Source organism: Phyllobates terribilis, unplaced genomic scaffold (assembly GCF_046119375.1).
Source record: "Phyllobates terribilis strain yellow unplaced genomic scaffold, ASM4611937v1 Scaffold_108__1_contigs__length_5656254, whole genome shotgun sequence".
Taxonomy (NCBI): Eukaryota; Metazoa; Chordata; class Amphibia; order Anura; family Dendrobatidae; genus Phyllobates; species Phyllobates terribilis.
The window spans coordinates 613,298-634,189 of record NW_027362868.1 but is presented as its reverse complement, the minus strand read 5'-3'; the positions used below and the strand labels follow the sequence as shown (position 1 = coordinate 634,189).

Genomic DNA, 20,892 nt, shown 5'->3' with positions numbered 1-20,892 from the left:
TGCCACAGACTAATCAACCAAACTTTTTGGGTTGGTTTCTCTTTTATAGTCTGCAGGCATTAAATGAAAGAAGTCAGTGTTCCAGCAGAGGGAGACAACGTTTCAGAAAAGGCATTGTAGCAAACCAAAAAAGAAATTTTAAGCGCAGCAGAGTAACCAGCTCACATACCTGTTAGCTCAGGTGAGTTTAAAAGGCTGCTGTTGATAACAAGGGCATTTGCTAAATAGATGGTGTGTGTGCAACAATATACTGAAAGGTCAATTATATTGTGCAGCTTATCTCACCACCTGTAGTTATTTAGGTGAAAGCTCCAAAATGCTTGCCTAATATGTCTGTTTATCCAAAAGGAAGTATAGAGGGAGAGCTAGATAGATAGCATTGCATTACATTACATTACATGGCAATGCAATGCACAGTTGCTGAAGTTGAACCAAAATGAGCTTGTCATCTGGCTTCTGCAACTTTTAACATGAAAAATCCAATGAGGAGAAGAAAAGCAAAGCCAAAGAGTCCATCCCAAAATCCGACAAACAAGCAAAATGAACAAAAAGCATTGAATTCAATTCTTTCTGATTTTAGAAACTGCATTAAAGAAGGGGTGCACCGGTCCTGGAGATACTGCAATACCAGGTCAATGCGTGGAGTGGACAGAGCAAGCTCTTTTTCCATCTCCCTGTTCTAAAAATCCATTTAATATATGGTCCCCAGATAGGGGACGTATCAGATATTAAACTGATAAGAACAGATACTACACTTGATCTTAGCCAAAAGGCCGAGAAGCGATAACCAGAATTGCTTTCCGACTACGGTGCCACCCAAGGATTCTGAAAAGTTCATTTGTGGAGATGGCCACCTGGACTCCCGTTAAGAAGACATGCTGTCAACCTCTAGATCCCTCACATGCCTGCACTTTTCGGCTTGCTGCTGCTGCAATCCACGCGTTTTAGATCTGCATAACTCCACCTCTTTTAGCACAGTACCCTCAACCCCCGGCTGTTCCCACCCGCCTCAACACCGTTGGAAGGGAGGAGAACCAATTAAGGCGGGGGGGGGGGTGGAACGAGCAGCTGTCTACCCTTAGCAGGAGGGTTGCTGATTAATTACCTCTCCTGCTGCTGCTGCTGCTGGCTGTCCAGCAGCAGACTGAAGGTGGCTGCTGCTGTGCGCAGGTATATAAAGGCTCAGAGCCTATTATGACACGCGCAGCCAGCGTTCCATTGCCACATTCCGTCTACTGCAGGCGGGATACCTGGATGGCTGAATGTCACTGAGAAGCTCACAGAGACCGCCATAAGCAACAGTTTAAAAGAATGCCACAGACTAATCAACCAAACTTTTTGGGTTGGTTTCTCTTTTATAGTCTGCAGGCATTAAATGAAAGAAGTCAGTGTTCCAGCAGAGGGAGACAACGTTTCAGAAAAGGCATTGTAGCAAACCAAAAAAGAAATTTTAAGCGCAGCAGAGTAACCAGCTCACATACCTGTTAGCTCAGGTGAGTTTAAAAGGCTGCTGTTGATAACAAGGGCATTTGCTAAATAGATGGTGTGTGTGCAACAATATACTGAAAGGTCAATTATATTGTGCAGCTTATCTCACCACCTGTAGTTATTTAGGTGAAAGCTCCAAAATGCTTGCCTAATATGTCTGTTTATCCAAAAGGAAGTATAGAGGGAGAGCTAGATAGATAGCATTGCATTACATTACATTACATGGCAATGCAATGCACAGTTGCTGAAGTTGAACCAAAATGAGCTTGTCATCTGGCTTCTGCAACTTTTAACATGAAAAATCCAATGAGGAGAAGAAAAGCAAAGCCAAAGAGTCCATCCCAAAATCCGACAAACAAGCAAAATGAACAAAAAGCATTGAATTCAATTCTTTCTGATTTTAGAAACTGCATTAAAGAAGGGGTGCACCGGTCCTGGAGATACTGCAATACCAGGTCAATGCGTGGAGTGGACAGAGCAAGCTCTTTTTCCATCTCCCTGTTCTAAAAATCCATTTAATATATGGTCCCCAGATAGGGGACGTATCAGATATTAAACTGATAAGAACAGATACTACACTTGATCTTAGCCAAAAGGCCGAGAAGCGATAACCAGAATTGCTTTCCGACTACGGTGCCACCCAAGGATTCTGAAAAGTTCATTTGTGGAGATGGCCACCTGGACTCCCATTAAGAAGACAAGCTGTCAACCTCTAGATCCCTCACATGCCTGCACTTTTCGGCTTGCTGCTGCTGCAATCCACGCGTTTTAGATCTGCATAACTCCACCTCTTTTAGCACAGTACCCTCAACCCCCGGCTGTTCCCACCCGCCTCAACACCGTTGGAAGGGAGGAGAACCAATTAAGGCGGGGGGGGGGGTGGAACGAGCAGCTGTCTACCCTTAGCAGGAGGGTTGCTGATTAATTACCTCTCCTGCTGCTGCTGCTGCTGGCTGTCCAGCAGCAGACTGAAGGTGGCTGCTGCTGTGCGCAGGTATATAAAGGCTCAGAGCCTATTATGACACGCGCAGCCAGCGTTCCATTGCCACAATCCGTCTACTGCAGGCGGGATACCTGGATGGCTGAATGTCACTGAGAAGCTCACAGAGACCGCCATAAGCAACAGTTTAAAAGAATGCCACAGACTAATCAACCAAACTTTTTGGGTTGGTTTCTCTTTTATAGTCTGCAGGCATTAAATGAAAGAAGTCAGTGTTCCAGCAGAGGGAGACAACGTTTCAGAAAAGGCATTGTAGCAAACCAAAAAAGAAATTTTAAGCGCAGCAGAGTAACCAGCTCACATACCTGTTAGCTCAGGTGAGTTTAAAAGGCTGCTGTTGATAACAAGGGCATTTGCTAAATAGATGGTGTGTGTGCAACAATATACTGAAAGGTCAATTATATTGTGCAGCTTATCTCACCACCTGTAGTTATTTAGGTGAAAGCTCCAAAATGCTTGCCTAATATGTCTGTTTATCCAAAAGGAAGTATAGAGGGAGAGCTAGATAGATAGCATTGCATTACATTACATTACATGGCAATGCAATGCACAGTTGCTGAAGTTGAACCAAAATGAGCTTGTCATCTGGCTTCTGCAACTTTTAACATGAAAAATCCAATGAGGAGAAGAAAAGCAAAGCCAAAGAGTCCATCCCAAAATCCGACAAACAAGCAAAATGAACAAAAAGCATTGAATTCAATTCTTTCTAGTTTTAGAAACTGCATTAAAGAAGGGGTGCACCGGTCCTGGAGATACTGCAATACCAGGTCAATGCGTGGAGTGGACAGAGCAAGCTCTTTTTCCATCTCCCTGTTCTAAAAATCCATTTAATATATGGTCCCCAGATAGGGGACGTATCAGATATTAAACTGATAAGAACAGATACTACACTTGATCTTAGCCAAAAGGCCGAGAAGCGATAACCAGAATTGGTTTCCGACTACGGTGCCACCCAAGGATTCTGAAAAGTCCTTTTGTGGAGATGGCCACCTGGACTCCCGTTAAGAAGACATGCTGTCAACCTCTAGATCCCTCACATGCCTGCACTTTTCGGCTTGCTGCTGCTGCAATCCACGCGTTTTAGATCTGCATAACTCCACCTCTTTTAGCACAGTACCCTCAACCCCCGGCTGTTCCCACCCGCCTCAACACCGTTGGAAGGGAGGAGAACCAATTAAGGCGGGGGGGGGGGTGGAACGAGCAGCTGTCTACCCTTAGCAGGAGGGTTGCTGATTAATTACCTCTCCTGCTGCTGCTGCTGCTGGCTGTCCAGCAGCAGACTGAAGGTGGCTGCTGCTGTGCGCAGGTATATAAAGGCTCAGAGCCTATTATGACACGCGCAGCCAGCGTTCCATTGCCACATTCCGTCTACTGCAGGCGGGATACCTGGATGGCTGAATGTCACTGAGAAGCTCACAGAGACCGCCATAAGCAACAGTTTAAAAGAATGCCACAGACTAATCAACCAAACTTTTTGGGTTGGTTTCTCTTTTATAGTCTGCAGGCATTAAATGAAAGAAGTCAGTGTTCCAGCAGAGGGAGACAACGTTTCAGAAAAGGCATTGTAGCAAACCAAAAAAGAAATTTTAAGCGCAGCAGAGTAACCAGCTCACATACCTGTTAGCTCAGGTGAGTTTAAAAGGCTGCTGTTGATAACAAGGGCATTTGCTAAATAGATGGTGTGTGTGCAACAATATACTGAAAGGTCAATTATATTGTGCAGCTTATCTCACCACCTGTAGTTATTTAGGTGAAAGCTCCAAAATGCTTGCCTAATATGTCTGTTTATCCAAAAGGAAGTATAGAGGGAGAGCTAGATAGATAGCATTGCATTACATTACATTACATGGCAATGCAATGCACAGTTGCTGAAGTTGAACCAAAATGAGCTTGTCATCTGGCTTCTGCAACTTTTAACATGAAAAATCCAATGAGGAGAAGAAAAGCAAAGCCAAAGAGTCCATCCCAAAATCCGACAAACAAGCAAAATGAACAAAAAGCATTGAATTCAATTCTTTCTAGTTTTAGAAACTGCATTAAAGAAGGGGTGCACCGGTCCTGGAGATACTGCAATACCAGGTCAATGCGTGGAGTGGACAGAGCAAGCTCTTTTTCCATCTCCCTGTTCTAAAAATCCATTTAATATATGGTCCCCAGATAGGGGACGTATCAGATATTAAACTGATAAGAACAGATACTACACTTGATCTTAGCCAAAAGGCCGAGAAGCGATAACCAGAATTGGTTTCCGACTACGGTGCCGCCCAAGGATTCTGAAAAGTCCTTTTGTGGAGATGGCCACCTGGACTCCCGTTAAGAAGACATGCTGTCAACCTCTAGATCCCTCACATGCCTGCACTTTTCGGCTTGCTGCTGCTGCAATCCACGCGTTTTAGATCTGCATAACTCCACCTCTTTTAGCACAGTACCCTCAACCCCCGGCTGTTCCCACCCGCCTCAACACCGTTGGAAGGGAGGAGAACCAATTAAGGCGGGGGGGGGGGTGGAACGAGCAGCTGTCTACCCTTAGCAGGAGGGTTGCTGATTAATTACCTCTCCTGCTGCTGCTGCTGCTGGCTGTCCAGCAGCAGACTGAAGGTGGCTGCTGCTGTGCGCAGGTATATAAAGGCTCAGAGCCTATTATGACACGCGCAGCCAGCGTTCCATTGCCACATTCCGTCTACTGCAGGCGGGATACCTGGATGGCTGAATGTCACTGAGAAGCTCACAGAGACCGCCATAAGCAACAGTTTAAAAGAATGCCACAGACTAATCAACCAAACTTTTTGGGTTGGTTTCTCTTTTATAGTCTGCAGGCATTAAATGAAAGAAGTCAGTGTTCCAGCAGAGGGAGACAACGTTTCAGAAAAGGCATTGTAGCAAACCAAAAAAGAAATTTTAAGCGCAGCAGAGTAACCAGCTCACATACCTGTTAGCTCAGGTGAGTTTAAAAGGCTGCTGTTGATAACAAGGGCATTTGCTAAATAGATGGTGTGTGTGCAACAATATACTGAAAGGTCAATTATATTGTGCAGCTTATCTCACCACCTGTAGTTATTTAGGTGAAAGCTCCAAAATGCTTGCCTAATATGTCTGTTTATCCAAAAGGAAGTATAGAGGGAGAGCTAGATAGATAGCATTGCATTACATTACATTACATGGCAATGCAATGCACAGTTGCTGAAGTTGAACCAAAATGAGCTTGTCATCTGGCTTCTGCAACTTTTAACATGAAAAATCCAATGAGGAGAAGAAAAGCAAAGCCAAAGAGTCCATCCCAAGATCCGACAAACAAGCAAAATGAACAAAAAGCATTGAATTCAATTCTTTCTGATTTTAGAAACTGCATTAAAGAAGGGGTGCACCGGTCCTGGAGATACTGCAATACCAGGTCAATGCGTGGAGTGGACAGAGCAAGCTCTTTTTCCATCTCCCTGTTCTAAAAATCCATTTAATATATGGTCCCCAGATAGGGGACGTATCAGATATTAAACTGATAAGAACAGATACTACACTTGATCTTAGCCAAAAGGCCGAGAAGCGATAACCAGAATTGGATTCCGACTACTGTGCCACCCAAGGATTCTGAAAAGTCCATTTGTGGAGATGGCCACCTGGACTCCCGTTAAGAAGACATGCTGTCAACCTCTAGATCCCTCACATGCCTGCACTTTTCGGCTTGCTGCTGCTGCTATCCACGCGTTTTAGATCTGCATAACTCCACCTCTTTTAGCACAGTACCCTCAACCCCCGGCTGTTCCCACCCGCCTCAACACCGTTGGAAGGGAGGAGAACCAATTAAGGCGGGGGGGGGGTGGAACGAGCAGCTGTCTACCCTTAGCAGGAGGGTTGCTGATTAATTACCTCTCCTGCTGCTGCTGCTGCTGGCTGTCCAGCAGCAGACTGAAGGTGGCTGCTGCTGTGCGCAGGTATATAAAGGCTCAGAGCCTATTATGACACGCGCAGCCAGCGTTCCATTGCCACATTCCGTCTACTGCAGGCGGGATACCTGGATGGCTGAATGTCACTGAGAAGCTCACAGAGACCGCCATAAGCAACAGTTTAAAAGAATGCCACAGACTAATCAACCAAACTTTTTGGGTTGGTTTCTCTTTTATAGTCTGCAGGCATTAAATGAAAGAAGTCAGTGTTCCAGAAGAGGGAGACAACGTTTCAGAAAAGGCATTGTAGCAAACCAAAAAAGAAATTTTAAGCGCAGCAGAGTAACCAGCTCACATACCTGTTAGCTCAGGTGAGTTTAAAAGGCTGCTGTTGATAACAAGGGCATTTGCTAAATAGATGGTGTGTGTGCAACAATATACTGAAAGGTCAATTATATTGTGCAGCTTATCTCACCACCTGTAGTTATTTAGGTGAAAGCTCCAAAATGCTTGCCTAATATGTCTGTTTATCCAAAAGGAAGTATAGAGGGAGAGCTAGATAGATAGCATTGCATTACATTACATTACATGGCAATGCAATGCACAGTTGCTGAAGTTGAACCAAAATGAGCTTGTCATCTGGCTTCTGCAACTTTTAACATGAAAAATCCAATGAGGAGAAGAAAAGCAAAGCCAAAGAGTCCATCCCAAAATCCGACAAACAAGCAAAATGAACAAAAAGCATTGAATTCAATTCTTTCTGATTTTAGAAACTGCATTAAAGAAGGGGTGCACCGGTCCTGGAGATACTGCAATACCAGGTCAATGCGTGGAGTGGACAGAGCAAGCTCTTTTTCCATCTCCCTGTTCTAAAAATCCATTTAATATATGGTCCCCAGATAGGGGACGTATCAGATATTAAACTGATAAGAACAGATACTACACTTGATCTTAGCCAAAAGGCCGAGAAGCGATAACCAGAATTGGTTTCCGACTACGGTGCCACCCAAGGATTCTGAAAAGTCCATTTGTGGAGATGGCCACCTGGACTCCCGTTAAGAAGACATGCTGTCAACCTCTAGATCCCTCACATGCCTGCACTTTTCGGCTTGCTGCTGCTGCAATCCACGCGTTTTAGATCTGCATAACTCCACCTCTTTTAGCACAGTACCCTCAACCCCCGGCTGTTCCCACCCGCCTCAACACCGTTGGAAGGGAGGAGAACCAATTAAGGCTGGGGGGGGGTGGAACGAGCAGCTGTCTACCCTTAGCAGGAGGGTTGCTGATTAATTACCTCTCCTGCTGCTGCTGCTGCTGGCTGTCCAGCAGCAGACTGAAGGTGGCTGCTGCTGTGCGCAGGTATATAAAGGCTCAGAGCCTATTATGACACGCGCAGCCAGCGTTCCATTGCCACATTCCGTCTACTGCAGGCGGGATACCTGGATGGCTGAATGTCACTGAGAAGCTCACAGAGACCGCCATAAGCAACAGTTTAAAAGAATGCCACAGACTAATCAACCAAACTTTTTGGGTTGGTTTCTCTTTTATAGTCTGCAGGCATTAAATGAAAGAAGTCAGTGTTCCAGCAGAGGGAGACAACGTTTCAGAAAAGGCATTGTAGCAAACCAAAAAAGAAATTTTAAGCGCAGCAGAGTAACCAGCTCACATACCTGTTAGCTCAGGTGAGTTTAAAAGGCTGCTGTTGATAACAAGGGCATTTGCTAAATAGATGGTGTGTGTGCAACAATATACTGAAAGGTCAATTATATTGTGCAGCTTATCTCACCACCTGTAGTTATTTAGTTGAAAGCTCCAAAATGCTTGCCTAATATGTCTGTTTATCCAAAAGGAAGTATAGAGGGAGAGCTAGATAGATAGCATTGCATTACATTACATTACATGGCAATGCAATGCACAGTTGCTGAAGTTGAACCAAAATGAGCTTGTCATCTGGCTTCTGCAACTTTTAACATGAAAAATCCAATGAGGAGAAGAAAAGCAAATCCAAAGAGTCCATCCCAAAATCCGACAAACAAGCAAAATGAACAAAAAGCATTGAATTCAATTCTTTCTGATTTTAGAAACTGCATTAAAGAAGGGGTGCACCGGTCCTGGAGATACTGCAATACCAGGTCAATGCGTGGAGTGGACAGAGCAAGCTCTTTTTCCATCTCCCTGTTCTAAAAATCCATTTAATATATGGTCCCCAGATAGGGGACGTATCAGATATTAAACTGATAAGAACAGATACTACACTTGATCTTAGCCAAAAGGCCGAGAAGCGATAACCAGAATTGGTTTCCGACTACGGTGCCACCCAAGGATTCTGAAAAGTCCATTTGTGGAGATGGCCACCTGGACTCCCGTTAAGAAGACATGCTGTCAACCTCTAGATCCCTCACATGCCTGCACTTTTCGGCTTGCTGCTGCTGCAATCCACGCGTTTTAGATCTGCATAACTCCACCTCTTTTAGAACAGTACCCTCAACCCCCGGCTGTTCCCACCCGCCTCAACACCGTTGGAAGGGAGGAGAACCAATTAAGGCGGGGGGGGGGGTGGAACGAGCAGCTGTCTACCCTTAGCAGGAGGGTTGCTGATTAATTACCTCTCCTGCTGCTGCTGCTGCTGGCTGTCCAGCAGCAGACTGAAGGTGGCTGCTGCTGTGCGCAGGTATATAAAGGCTCAGAGCCTATTATGACACGCGCAGCCAGCGTTCCATTGCCACATTCCGTCTACTGCAGGCGGGATACCTGGATGGCTGAATGTCACTGAGAAGCTCACAGAGACCGCCATAAGCAACAGTTTAAAAGAATGCCACAGACTAATCAACCAAACTTTTTGGGTTGGTTTCTCTTTTATAGTCTGCAGGCATTAAATGAAAGAAGTCAGTGTTCCAGCAGAGGGAGACAACGTTTCAGAAAAGGCATTGTAGCAAACCAAAAAAGAAATTTTAAGCGCAGCAGAGTAACCAGCTCACATACCTGTTAGCTCAGGTGAGTTTAAAAGGCTGCTGTTGATAACAAGGGCATTTGCTAAATAGATGGTGTGTGTGCAACAATATACTTAAAGGTCAATTATATTGTGCAGCTTATCTCACCACCTGTAGTTATTTAGGTGAAAGCTCCAAAATGCTTGCCTAATATGTCTGTTTATCCAAAAGGAAGTATAGAGGGAGAGCTAGATAGATAGCATTGCATTACATTACATTACATGGCAATGCAATGCACAGTTGCTGAAGTTGAACCAAAATGAGCTTGTCATCTGGCTTCTGCAACTTTTAACATGAAAAATCCAATGAGGAGAAGAAAAGCAAAGCCAAAGAGTCCATCCCAAAATCCGACAAACAAGCAAAATGAACAAAAAGCATTGAATTCAATTCTTTCTGATTTTAGAAACTGCATTAAAGAAGGGGTGCACCGGTCCTGGAGATACTGCAATACCAGGTCAATGCGTGGAGTGGACAGAGCAAGCTCTTTTTCCATCTCCCTGTTCTAAAAATCCATTTAATATATGGTCCCCAGATAGGGGACGTATCAGATATTAAACTGATAAGAACAGATACTACACTTGATCTTAGCCAAAAGGCCGAGAAGCGATAACCAGAATTGGTTTCCGACTACGGTGCCACCCAAGGATTCTGAAAAGTCCATTTGTGGAGATGGCCACCTGGACTCCCGTTAAGAAGACATGCTGTCAACCTCTAGATCCCTCACATGCCTGCACTTTTCGGCTTGCTGCTGCTGCAATCCACGCGTTTTAGATCTGCATAACTCCACCTCTTTTAGAACAGTACCCTCAACCCCCGGCTGTTCCCACCCGCCTCAACACCGTTGGAAGGGAGGAGAACCAATTAAGGCGGGGGGGGGGGTGGAACGAGCAGCTGTCTACCCTTAGCAGGAGGGTTGCTGATTAATTACCTCTCCTGCTGCTGCTGCTGCTGGCTGTCCAGCAGCAGACTGAAGGTGGCTGCTGCTGTGCGCAGGTATATAAAGGCTCAGAGCCTATTATGACACGCGCAGCCAGCGTTCCATTGCCACATTCCGTCTACTGCAGGCGGGATACCTGGATGGCTGAATGTCACTGAGAAGCTCACAGAGACCGCCATAAGCAACAGTTTAAAAGAATGCCACAGACTAATCAACCAAACTTTTTGGGTTGGTTTCTCTTTTATAGTCTGCAGGCATTAAATGAAAGAAGTCAGTGTTCCAGCAGAGGGAGACAACGTTTCAGAAAAGGCATTGTAGCAAACCAAAAAAGAAATTTTAAGCGCAGCAGAGTAACCAGCTCACATACCTGTTAGCTCAGGTGAGTTTAAAAGGCTGCTGTTGATAACAAGGGCATTTGCTAAATAGATGGTGTGTGTGCAACAATATACTTAAAGGTCAATTATATTGTGCAGCTTATCTCACCACCTGTAGTTATTTAGGTGAAAGCTCCAAAATGCTTGCCTAATATGTCTGTTTATCCAAAAGGAAGTATAGAGGGAGAGCTAGATAGATAGCATTGCATTACATTACATTACATGGCAATGCAATGCACAGTTGCTGAAGTTGAACCAAAATGAGCTTGTCATCTGGCTTCTGCAACTTTTAACATGAAAAATCCAATGAGGAGAAGAAAAGCAAAGCCAAAGAGTCCATCCCAAAATCCGACAAACAAGCAAAATGAACAAAAAGCATTGAATTCAATTCTTTCTGATTTTAGAAACTGCATTAAAGAAGGGGTGCACCGGTCCTGGAGATACTGCAATACCAGGTCAATGCGTGGAGTGGACAGAGCAAGCTCTTTTTCCATCTCCCTGTTCTAAAAATCCATTTAATATATGGTCCCCAGATAGGGGACGTATCAGATATTAAACTGATAAGAACAGATTTTTTTTTTTTTTTTTTCGAAAGCCCGAATTCGTGTACAAAACCCGAGTGCGCTTAAAAAAGTGACAAGTGCCACAAAAAAAGTGCACTAGGATGCTGGTCTTCTTGAAACCCTCTCCAAAAGGAGAAGGGTCCCCCAAACCATTCCCCGTCCCTCCGAGCCAAAAGGCCACAGCGAGGAACAGGGACAAAAAGCCACCTCCAGCCGAAGCCAGAGGCGACCCAATCTTACCCCCAGCACCTGCCCGAGTTCTCACCCGAGCAAGGCACTGGGAGCCAAAGACTGTGCTCCCCTCCCGGAAGAGGGGAGCCAACAACGCTCTCCTCCCGAAAGAGGAGAGCCAGGGGGGTTCAGGGGGGAGCGGAACCTGATGGCCACACACTCCCCCCCTAGACCTGCCAAGAGAGGAACCCGTAAGGGAACCGCATCCCGACAAAATCCTAGTAGGACGTGACACACGTGAATAAGTGGACACACAGTGACAAAGAAATTAAATAAATAGTGAAGGTTTCACAGTATAATACTGCCCGGACCTTCGACCGGGAATTGAAAAATTCCCCATCCTAAGGCCAGAAGGCCCGGAATAAGGGTGTGTGCGAAGAAAGAAAATTTGAAGTGCTTGTGCAAATGTGCCATAAACTCAAGTGGGGTTCCCAATCCCAGTGAGTTAAGGCACCCCAGGGTCACCACTCCTGGGGCACTTCACACTTCGGGCTTTCGATCTTCCCCGGCCCAATGGCGTCGATCCTGGGGGGCCATGCTTTCCACCAGATGACTATATTAGCCACCTGGCGTACTAACAAGCGCCTAAACCCCAGTGTGCATAATGTATCAATCTACTAGGGCGGCCAACATCCAAAACCGCCTTTTCGAAAGATACTACACTTGATCTTAGCCAAAAGGCCGAGAAGCGATAACCAGAATTGGTTTCCGACTACGGTGCCACCCAAGGATTCTGAAAAGTCCATTTGTGGAGATGGCCACCTGGACTCCAGTTAAGAAGACATGCTGTCAACCTCTAGATCCCTCACATGCCTGCACTTTTCGGCTTGCTGCTGCTGCAATCCACGCGTTTTAGATCTGCATAACTCCACCTCTTTTAGCACAGTACCCTCAACCCCCGGCTGTTCCCACCCGCCTCAACACCGTTGGAAGGGAGGAGAACCAATTAAGGCGGGGGGTGGGGGTGGAACGAGCAGCTGTCTACCCTTAGCAGGAGGGTTGCTGATTAATTACCTCTCCTGCTGCTGCTGCTGCTGGCTGTCCAGCAGCAGACTGAAGGTGGCTGCTGCTGTGCGCAGGTATATAAAGGCTCAGAGCCTATTATGACATGCGCAGCCAGCGTTCCATTGCCACATTCCGTCTACTGCAGGCGGGATACCTGGATGGCTGAATGTCACTGAGAAGCTCACAGAGACCGCCATAAGCAACAGTTTAAAAGAATGCCACAGACTAATCAACCAAACTTTTTGGGTTGGTTTCTCTTTTATAGTCTGCAGGCATTAAATGAAAGAAGTCAGTGTTCCAGCAGAGGGAGACAACGTTTCAGAAAAGGCATTGTAGCAAACCAAAAAAGAAATTTTAAGCGCAGCAGAGTAACCAGCTCACATACCTGTTAGCTCAGGTGAGTTTAAAAGGCTGCTGTTGATAACAAGGGCATTTGCTAAATAGATGGTGTGTGTGCAACAATATACTGAAAGGTCAATTATATTGTGCAGCTTATCTCACCACCTGTAGTTATTTAGGTGAAAGCTCCAAAATGCTTGCCTAATATGTCTGTTTATCCAAAAGGAAGTATAGAGGGAGAGCTAGATAGATAGCATTGCATTACATTACATTACATGGCAATGCAATGCACAGTTGCTGAAGTTGAACCAAAATGAGCTTGTCATCTGGCTTCTGCAACTTTTAACATGAAAAATCCAATGAGGAGAAGAAAAGCAAAGCCAAAGAGTCCATCCCAAAATCCGACAAACAAGCAAAATGAACAAAAAGCATTGAATTCAATTCTTTCTGATTTTAGAAACTGCATTAAAGAAGGGGTGCACCGGTCCTGGAGATACTGCAATACCAGGTCAATGCGTGGAGTGGACAGAGCAAGCTCTTTTTCCATCTCCCTGTTCTAAAAATCCATTTAATATATGGTCCGCAGATAGGGGACGTATCAGATATTAAACTGATAAGAACAGATACTACACTTGATCTTAGCCAAAAGGCCGAGAAGCGATAACCAGAATTGGTTTCCGACTACGGTGCCACCCAAGGATTCTGAAAAGTCCATTTGTGGAGATGGCCACCTGGACTCCCGTTAAGAAGACATGCTGTCAACCTCTAGATCCCTCACATGCCTGCACTTTTCGGCTTGCTGCTGCTGCAATCCACGCGTTTTAGATCTGCATAACTCCACCTCTTTTAGCACAGTACCCTCAACCCCCGGCTGTTCCCACCCGCCTCAACACCGTTGGAAGGGAGGAGAACCAATTAAGGCGGGGGGGGGGGGTGGAACGAGCAGCTGTCTACCCTTAGCAGGAGGGTTGCTGATTAATTACCTCTCCTGCTGCTGCTGCTGCTGGCTGTCCAGCAGCAGACTGAAGGTGGCTGCTGCTGTGCGCAGGTATATAAAGGCTCAGAGCCTATTATGACACGCGCAGCCAGCGTTCCATTGCCACATTCCGTCTACTGCAGGCGGGATACCTGGATGGCTGAATGTCACTGAGAAGCTCACAGAGACCGCCATAAGCAACAGTTTAAAAGAATGCCACAGACTAATCAACCAAACTTTTTGGGTTGGTTTCTCTTTTATAGTCTGCAGGCATTAAATGAAAGAAGTCAGTGTTCCAGCAGAGGGAGACAACGTTTCAGAAAAGGCATTGTAGCAAACCAAAAAAGAAATTTTAAGCGCAGCAGAGTAACCAGCTCACATACCTGTTAGCTCAGGTGAGTTTAAAAGGCTGCTGTTGATAACAAGGGCATTTGCTAAATAGATGGTGTGTGTGCAACAATATACTGAAAGGTCAATTATATTGTGCAGCTTATCTCACCACCTGTAGTTATTTAGGTGAAAGCTCCAAAATGCTTGCCTAATATGTCTGTTTATCCAAAAGGAAGTATAGAGGGAGAGCTAGATAGATAGCATTGCATTACATTACATTACATGGCAATGCAATGCACAGTTGCTGAAGTTGAACCAAAATGAGCTTGTCATCTGGCTTCTGCAACTTTTAACATGAAAAATCCAATGAGGAGAAGAAAAGCAAAGCCAAAGAGTCCATCCCAAAATCCGACAAACAAGCAAAATGAACAAAAAGCATTGAATTCAATTCTTTCTGATTTTAGAAACTGCATTAAAGAAGGGGTGCACCGGTCCTGGAGATACTGCAATACCAGGTCAATGCGTGGAGTGGACAGAGCAAGCTCTTTTTCCATCTCCCTGTTCTAAAAATCCATTTAATATATGGTCCCCAGATAGGGGACGTATCAGATATTAAACTGATAAGAACAGATACTACACTTGATCTTAGCCAAAAGGCCGAGAAGCGATAACCAGAATTGGTTTCCGACTACGGTGCCACCCAAGGATTCTGAAAAGTCCATTTGTGGAGATGGCCACCTGGACTCCCATTAAGAAGACATGCTGTCAACCTCTAGATCCCTCACATGCCTGCACTTTTCGGCTTGCTGCTGCTGCAATCCACGCGTTTTAGATCTGCATAACTCCACCTCTTTTAGCACAGTACCCTCAACCCCCGGCTGTTCCCACCCGCCTCCTCAACACCGTTGGAAGGGAGGAGAACCAATTAAGGCGGGGGGGGGGGGTGGAACGAGCAGCTGTCTACCCTTAGCAGGAGGGTTGCTGATTAATTACCTCTCCTGCTGCTGCTGCTGCTGGCTGTCCAGCAGCAGACTGAAGGTGGCTGCTGCTGTGCGCAGGTATATAAAGGCTCAGAGCCTATTATGACACGCGCAGCCAGCGTTCCATTGCCACATTCCGTCTACTGCAGGCGGGATACCTGGATGGCTGAATGTCACTGAGAAGCTCACAGAGACCGCCATAAGCAACAGTTTAAAAGAATGCCACAGACTAATCAACCAAACTTTTTGGGTTGGTTTCTCTTTTATAGTCTGCAGGCATTAAATGAAAGAAGTCAGTGTTCCAGCAGAGGGAGACAACGTTTCAGAAAAGGCATTGTAGCAAACCAAAAAAGAAATTTTAAGCGCAGCAGAGTAACCAGCTCACATACCTGTTAGCTCAGGTGAGTTTAAAAGGCTGCTGTTGATAACAAGGGCATTTGCTAAATAGATGGTGTGTGTGCAACAATATACTGAAAGGTCAATTATATTGTGCAGCTTATCTCACCACCTGTAGTTATTTAGGTGAAAGCTCCAAAATGCTTGCCTAATATGTCTGTTTATCCAAAAGGAAGTATAGAGGGAGAGCTAGATAGATAGCATTGCATTACAATACATTACATGGCAATGCAATGCACAGTTGCTGAAGTTGAACCAAAATGAGCTTGTCATCTGGCTTCTGCAACTTTTAACATGAAAAATCCAATGAGGAGAAGATAAGCAAAGCCAAAGAGTCCATCCCAAAATCCGACAAACAAGCAAAATGAACAAAAAGCATTGAATTCAATTCTTTCTGATTTTAGAAACTGCATTAAAGAAGGGGTGCACCGGTCCTGGAGATACTGCAATACCAGGTCAATGCGTGGAGTGGAAAGAGCAAGCTCTTTTTCCATCTCCCTGTTCTAAAAATCCATTTAATATATGGTCCCCAGATAGGGGACGTATCAGATATTAAACTGATAAGAACAGATACTACACTTGATCTTAGCCAAAAGGCCGAGAAGCGATAACCAGAATTGGTTTCCGACTACGGTGCCACCCAAGGATTCTGAAAAGTCCATTTGTGGAGATGGCCACCTGGACTCCCGTTAAGAAGACATGCTGTCAACCTCTAGATCCCTCACATGCCTGCACTTTTCGGCTTGCTGCTGCTGCAATCCACGCGTTTTAGATCTGCATAACTCCACCTCTTTTAGCACAGTACCCTCAACCCCCGGCTGTTCCCACCCGCCTCAACACCGTTGGAAGGGAGGAGAACCAATTAAGGCGGGGGGGGGGGTGGAACGAGCAGCTGTCTACCCTTAGCAGGAGGGTTGCTGATTAATTACCTCTCCTGCTGCTGCTGCTGCTGGCTGTCCAGCAGCAGACTGAAGGTGGCTGCTGCTGTGCGCAGGTATATAAAGGCTCAGAGCCTATTATGACACGCGCAGCCAGCGTTCCATTGCCACATTCCGTCTACTGCAGGCGGGATACCTGGATGGCTGAATGTCACTGAGAAGCTCACAGAGACCGCCATAAGCAACAGTTTAAAAGAATGCCACAGACTAATCAACCAAACTTTTTGGGTTGGTTTCTCTTTTATAGTCTGCAGGCATTAAATGAAAGAAGTCAGTGTTCCAGCAGAGGGAGACAACGTTTCAGAAAAGGCATTGTAGCAAACCAAAAAAGAAATTTTAAGCGCAGCAGAGTAACCAGCTCACATACCTGTTAGCTCAGGTGAGTTTAAAAGGCTGCTGTTGATAACAAGGGCATTTGCTAAATAGATGGTGTGTGTGCAACAATATACTGAAAGGTCAATTATATTGTGCAGCTTATCTCACCACCTGTAGTTATTTAGGTGAAAGCTCCAAAATGCTTGCCTAATATGTCTGTTTATCCAAAAGGAAGTATAGAGGGAGAGCTAGATAGATAGCATTGCATTACATTACATTACATGGCAATGCAATGCACAGTTGCTGAAGTTGAACCAAAATGAGCTTGTCATCTGGCTTCTGCAACTTTTAACATGAAAAATCCAATGAGGAGAAGAAAAGCAAAGCCAAAGAGTCCATCCCAAAATCCGACAAACAAGCAAAATGAACAAAAAGCATTGAATTCAATTCTTTCTGATTTTAGAAACTGCATTAAAGAAGGGGTGCACCGGTCCTGGAGATACTGCAATACCAGGTCAATGCGTGGAGTGGACAGAGCAAGCTCTTTTTCCATCTCCCTGTTCTAAAAATCCATTTAATATATGGTCCCCAGATAGGGGACGTATCAGATATTAAACTGATAAGAACAGATACTACACTTGATCTTAGCCAAAAGGCCGAGAAGCGATAACCAGAATTGGTTTCCGACTACGGTGCCACCCAAGGATTCTGAAAAGTCCATTTGTGGAGATGGCCACCTGGACTCCCGTTAAGAAGACATGCTGTCAACCTCTAGATCCCTCACATGCCTGCACTTTTCGGCTTGCTGCTGCTGCAATCCACGCGTTTTAGATCTGCATAACTCCACCTCTTTTAGCACAGTACCCTCAACCCCCGGCTGTTCCCACCCGCCTCAACACCGTTGGAAGGGAGGAGAACCAATTAAGGCGGGGGGGGGGGGGGTGGAACGAGCAGCTGTCTACCCTTAGCAGGAGGGTTGCTGATTAATTACCTCTCCTGCTGCTGCTGGCTGTCCAGCAGCAGACTGAAGGTGGCTGCTGCTGTGCGCAGGTATATAAAGGCTCAGAGCCTATTATGACACGCGCAGCCAGCATTCCATTGCCACATTCCGTCTACTGCAGGCGGGATACCTGGATGGCTGAATGTCACTGAGAAGCTCACAGAGACCGCCATAAGCAACAGTTTAAAAGAATGCCACAGACTAATCAACCAAACTTTTTGGGTTGGTTTCTCTTTTATAGTCTGCAGGCATTAAATGAAAGAAGTCAGTGTTCCAGCAGAGGGAGACAACGTTTCAGAAAAGGCATTGTAGCAAACCAAAAAAGAAATTTTAAGCGCAGCAGAGTAACCAGCTCACATACCTGTTAGCTCAGGTGAGTTTAAAAGGCTGCTGTTGATAACAAGGGCATTTGCTAAATAGATGGTGTGTGTGCAACAATATACTGAAAGGCCAATTATATTGTGCAGCTTATCTCACCACCTGTAGTTATTTAGGTGAAAGCTCCAAAATGCTTGCCTAATATGTCTGTTTATCCAAAAGGAAGTATAGAGGGAGAGCTAGATAGATAGCATTGCATTACATTACATTACATGGCAATGCAATGCACAGTTGCTGAAGTTGAACCAAAATGAGCTTGTCATCTGGCTTCTGCAACTTTTAACATGAAAAATCCAATGAGGAGAAGAAAAGCAAAGCCAAAGAGTCCATCCCAAAATCCGACAAACAAGCAAAATGAACAAAAAGCATTGAATTCAATTCTTTCTGATTTTAGAAACTGCATTAAAGAAGGGGTGCACCGGTCCTGGAGATACTGCAATACCAGGTCAATGCATGGAGTGGACAGAGCAAGCTCTTTTTCCATCTCCCTGTTCTAAAAATCCATTTAATATATGGTCCCCAGATAGGGTACGTATCAGATATTAAACTGATAAGAACAGATACTACACTTGATCTTAGCCAAAAGGCCGAGAAGCGATAACCAGAATTGGTTTCCGACTACGGTGCCACCCAAGGATTCTGAAAAGTCCATTTGTGGAGATGGCCACCTGGACTCCCGTTAAGAAGACATGCTGTCAACCTCTAGATCCCTCACATGCCTGCACTTTTCGGCTTGCTGCTGCTGCAATCCACGCGTTTTAGATCTGCATAACTCCACCTCTTTTAGCACAGTACCCTCAACCCCCGGCTGTTCCCACCCGCCTCAACACCGTTGGAAGGGAGGAGAACCAATTAAGGCGGGGGGGGGGGGGTGGAACGAGCAGCTGTCTACCCTTAGCAGGAGGGTTGCTGATTAATTACCTCTCCTGCTGCTGCTGCTGCTGGCTGTCCAGCAGCAGACTGAAGGTGGCTGCTGCTGTGCGCAGGTATATAAAGGCTCAGAGCCTATTATGACACGCGCAGCCAGCGTTCCATTGCCACATTCCGTCTACTGCAGGCGGGATACCTGGATGGCTGAATGTCACTGAGAAGCTCACAGAGACCGCCATAAGCAACAGTTTAAAAGAATGCCACAGACTAATCAACCAAACTTTTTGGGTTGGTTTCTCTTTTATAGTCTGCAGGCATTAAATGAAAGAAGTCAGTGTTCCAGCAGAGGGAGACAACGTTTCAGAAAAGGCATTGTAGCAAACCAAAAAAGAAATTTTAAGCGCAGCAGAGTAACCAGCTCACATACCTGTTAGCTCAGGTGAGTTTAAAAGGCTGCTGATGATAACAAGGGCATTTGCTAAATAGATGGTGTGTGTGCAACAATATACTGAAAGGTCAATTATATTGTGCAGCTTATCTCACCACCTGTAGTTATTTAGGTGAAAGCTCCAAAATGCTTGCCTAATATGTCTGTTTATCCAAAAGGAAGTATAGAGGGAGAGCTAGATAGATAGCATTGCATTACATTACATTACATGGCAATGCAATGCACAGTTGCTGAAGTTGAACCAAAATGAGCTTGTCATCTGGCTTCTGCAACTTTTAACATGAAAAATCCAATGAGGAGAAGAAAAGCAAAGCCAAAGAGTCCATCCCAAAATCCGACAAACAAGCAAAATGAACAAAAAGCATTGAATTCAATTCTTTCTGATTTTAGAAACTGCATTAAAGAAGGGGTGCACCGGTCCTGGAGATACTGCAATACCAGGTCAATGCGTGGAGTGGACAGAGCAAGCTCTTTTTCCATCTCCCTGTTCTAAAAATCCATTTAATATATGGTCCCCAGATAGGGGACGTATCAGATATTAAACTGATAAGAACAGATACTACACTTGATCTTAGCCAAAAGGCCGAGAAGCGATAACCAGAATTGGTTTCCGACTACGGTGCCACCCAAGGATTCTGAAAAGTCCATTTGTGGAGATGGCCACCTGGACTCCCGTTAAGAAGACATGCTGTCAACCTCTAGATCCCTCACATGCCTGCACTTTTCGGCTTGCTGCTGCTGCAATCCACGCGTTTTAGATCTGCATAACTCCACCTCTTTTAGCACAGTACCCTCAACCCCCGGCTGTTCCCACCCGCCTCAACACCGTTGGAAGGGAGGAGAACCAATTAAGGCGGGGTGGGGGGGTGGAACGAGCAGCTGTCTACCCTTAGCAGGAGGGTTGCTGATTAATTACCTCTCCTGCTGCTGCTGCTGCTGGCTGTCCAGCAGCAGACTGAAGGTGGCTGCTGCTGTGCGCAGGTATATAAAGGCTCAGAGCCTATTATGACACGCGCAGCCAGCGTTCCATTGCCACATTCCGTCTACTGCAGGCGGGATACCTGGATGGCTGAATGTCACTGAGAAGCTCACAGAGACCGCCATAAGCAACAGTTTAAAAGAATGCCACAGACTAATCAACCAAACTTTTTGGGTTGGTTTCTCTTTTATAGTCTGCAGGCATTAAATGAAAGAAGTCAGTGTTCCAGCAGAGGGAGACAACGTTTCAGAAAAGGCATTGTAGCAAACCAAAAAAGAAATTTTAAGCATAGCAGAGTAACCAGCTCACATACCTGTTAGCTCAGGTGAGTTTAAAAGGCTGCTGTTGATAACAAGGGCATTTGCTAAATAGATGGTGTGTGTGCAACAATATACTGAAAGGTCAATTATATTGTGCAGCTTATCTCACCACCTGTAGTTATTTAGGTGAAAGCTCTAAAATGCTTGCCTAATA

The 20,892-nt window shown here is 45.3% G+C and overlaps 15 non-coding genes and 1 pseudogene across 15 annotated transcripts; all 16 read right to left on the bottom strand.

Moving 5' to 3' along the window:
• Nucleotides 1-594: 594 nt before the first annotated feature.
• On the bottom strand, nucleotides 595-785 carry LOC141201170 (U2 spliceosomal RNA). The gene has a single exon (XR_012272739.1). It is a non-coding gene; the product is annotated as a U2 spliceosomal RNA (small nuclear RNA).
• Nucleotides 786-1,906: 1,121 nt separating this feature from the next.
• LOC141201169 (U2 spliceosomal RNA) lies at nucleotides 1,907-2,097 on the bottom strand. Its single transcript, XR_012272738.1, has one exon. It is a non-coding gene; the product is annotated as a U2 spliceosomal RNA (small nuclear RNA).
• A 1,121-nt stretch (nucleotides 2,098-3,218) lies between these two features.
• On the bottom strand, nucleotides 3,219-3,409 carry LOC141201168 (U2 spliceosomal RNA). The gene has a single exon (XR_012272737.1). It is a non-coding gene; the product is annotated as a U2 spliceosomal RNA (small nuclear RNA).
• A 1,121-nt stretch (nucleotides 3,410-4,530) lies between these two features.
• On the bottom strand, nucleotides 4,531-4,721 carry LOC141201166 (U2 spliceosomal RNA). Its single transcript, XR_012272735.1, has one exon. It is a non-coding gene; the product is annotated as a U2 spliceosomal RNA (small nuclear RNA).
• A 1,121-nt stretch (nucleotides 4,722-5,842) lies between these two features.
• On the bottom strand, nucleotides 5,843-6,033 carry LOC141201165 (U2 spliceosomal RNA). The gene has a single exon (XR_012272734.1). It is a non-coding gene; the product is annotated as a U2 spliceosomal RNA (small nuclear RNA).
• A 1,120-nt stretch (nucleotides 6,034-7,153) lies between these two features.
• On the bottom strand, nucleotides 7,154-7,344 carry LOC141201164 (U2 spliceosomal RNA). The gene has a single exon (XR_012272733.1). It is a non-coding gene; the product is annotated as a U2 spliceosomal RNA (small nuclear RNA).
• Nucleotides 7,345-8,464: 1,120 nt separating this feature from the next.
• Nucleotides 8,465-8,655, bottom strand: LOC141201162 (U2 spliceosomal RNA). The gene has a single exon (XR_012272732.1). It is a non-coding gene; the product is annotated as a U2 spliceosomal RNA (small nuclear RNA).
• A 1,121-nt stretch (nucleotides 8,656-9,776) lies between these two features.
• LOC141201161 (U2 spliceosomal RNA) lies at nucleotides 9,777-9,967 on the bottom strand. The gene has a single exon (XR_012272731.1). It is a non-coding gene; the product is annotated as a U2 spliceosomal RNA (small nuclear RNA).
• A 1,121-nt stretch (nucleotides 9,968-11,088) lies between these two features.
• On the bottom strand, nucleotides 11,089-11,271 carry LOC141200926 (U2 spliceosomal RNA). Its single transcript, XR_012272604.1, has one exon. It is a non-coding gene; the product is annotated as a U2 spliceosomal RNA (small nuclear RNA).
• A 794-nt stretch (nucleotides 11,272-12,065) lies between these two features.
• Nucleotides 12,066-12,157, bottom strand: LOC141201032 (U2 spliceosomal RNA; annotated as a pseudogene).
• A 1,122-nt stretch (nucleotides 12,158-13,279) lies between these two features.
• LOC141200676 (U2 spliceosomal RNA) lies at nucleotides 13,280-13,470 on the bottom strand. The gene has a single exon (XR_012272389.1). It is a non-coding gene; the product is annotated as a U2 spliceosomal RNA (small nuclear RNA).
• Nucleotides 13,471-14,592: 1,122 nt separating this feature from the next.
• On the bottom strand, nucleotides 14,593-14,783 carry LOC141201160 (U2 spliceosomal RNA). Its single transcript, XR_012272730.1, has one exon. It is a non-coding gene; the product is annotated as a U2 spliceosomal RNA (small nuclear RNA).
• A 1,125-nt stretch (nucleotides 14,784-15,908) lies between these two features.
• Nucleotides 15,909-16,099, bottom strand: LOC141200769 (U2 spliceosomal RNA). Its single transcript, XR_012272479.1, has one exon. It is a non-coding gene; the product is annotated as a U2 spliceosomal RNA (small nuclear RNA).
• Nucleotides 16,100-17,220: 1,121 nt separating this feature from the next.
• Nucleotides 17,221-17,411, bottom strand: LOC141201159 (U2 spliceosomal RNA). Its single transcript, XR_012272729.1, has one exon. It is a non-coding gene; the product is annotated as a U2 spliceosomal RNA (small nuclear RNA).
• A 1,118-nt stretch (nucleotides 17,412-18,529) lies between these two features.
• Nucleotides 18,530-18,720, bottom strand: LOC141200662 (U2 spliceosomal RNA). Its single transcript, XR_012272375.1, has one exon. It is a non-coding gene; the product is annotated as a U2 spliceosomal RNA (small nuclear RNA).
• Nucleotides 18,721-19,843: 1,123 nt separating this feature from the next.
• On the bottom strand, nucleotides 19,844-20,034 carry LOC141201158 (U2 spliceosomal RNA). The gene has a single exon (XR_012272728.1). It is a non-coding gene; the product is annotated as a U2 spliceosomal RNA (small nuclear RNA).
• Between the last annotated feature and the right edge of the window lie 858 nt (nucleotides 20,035-20,892).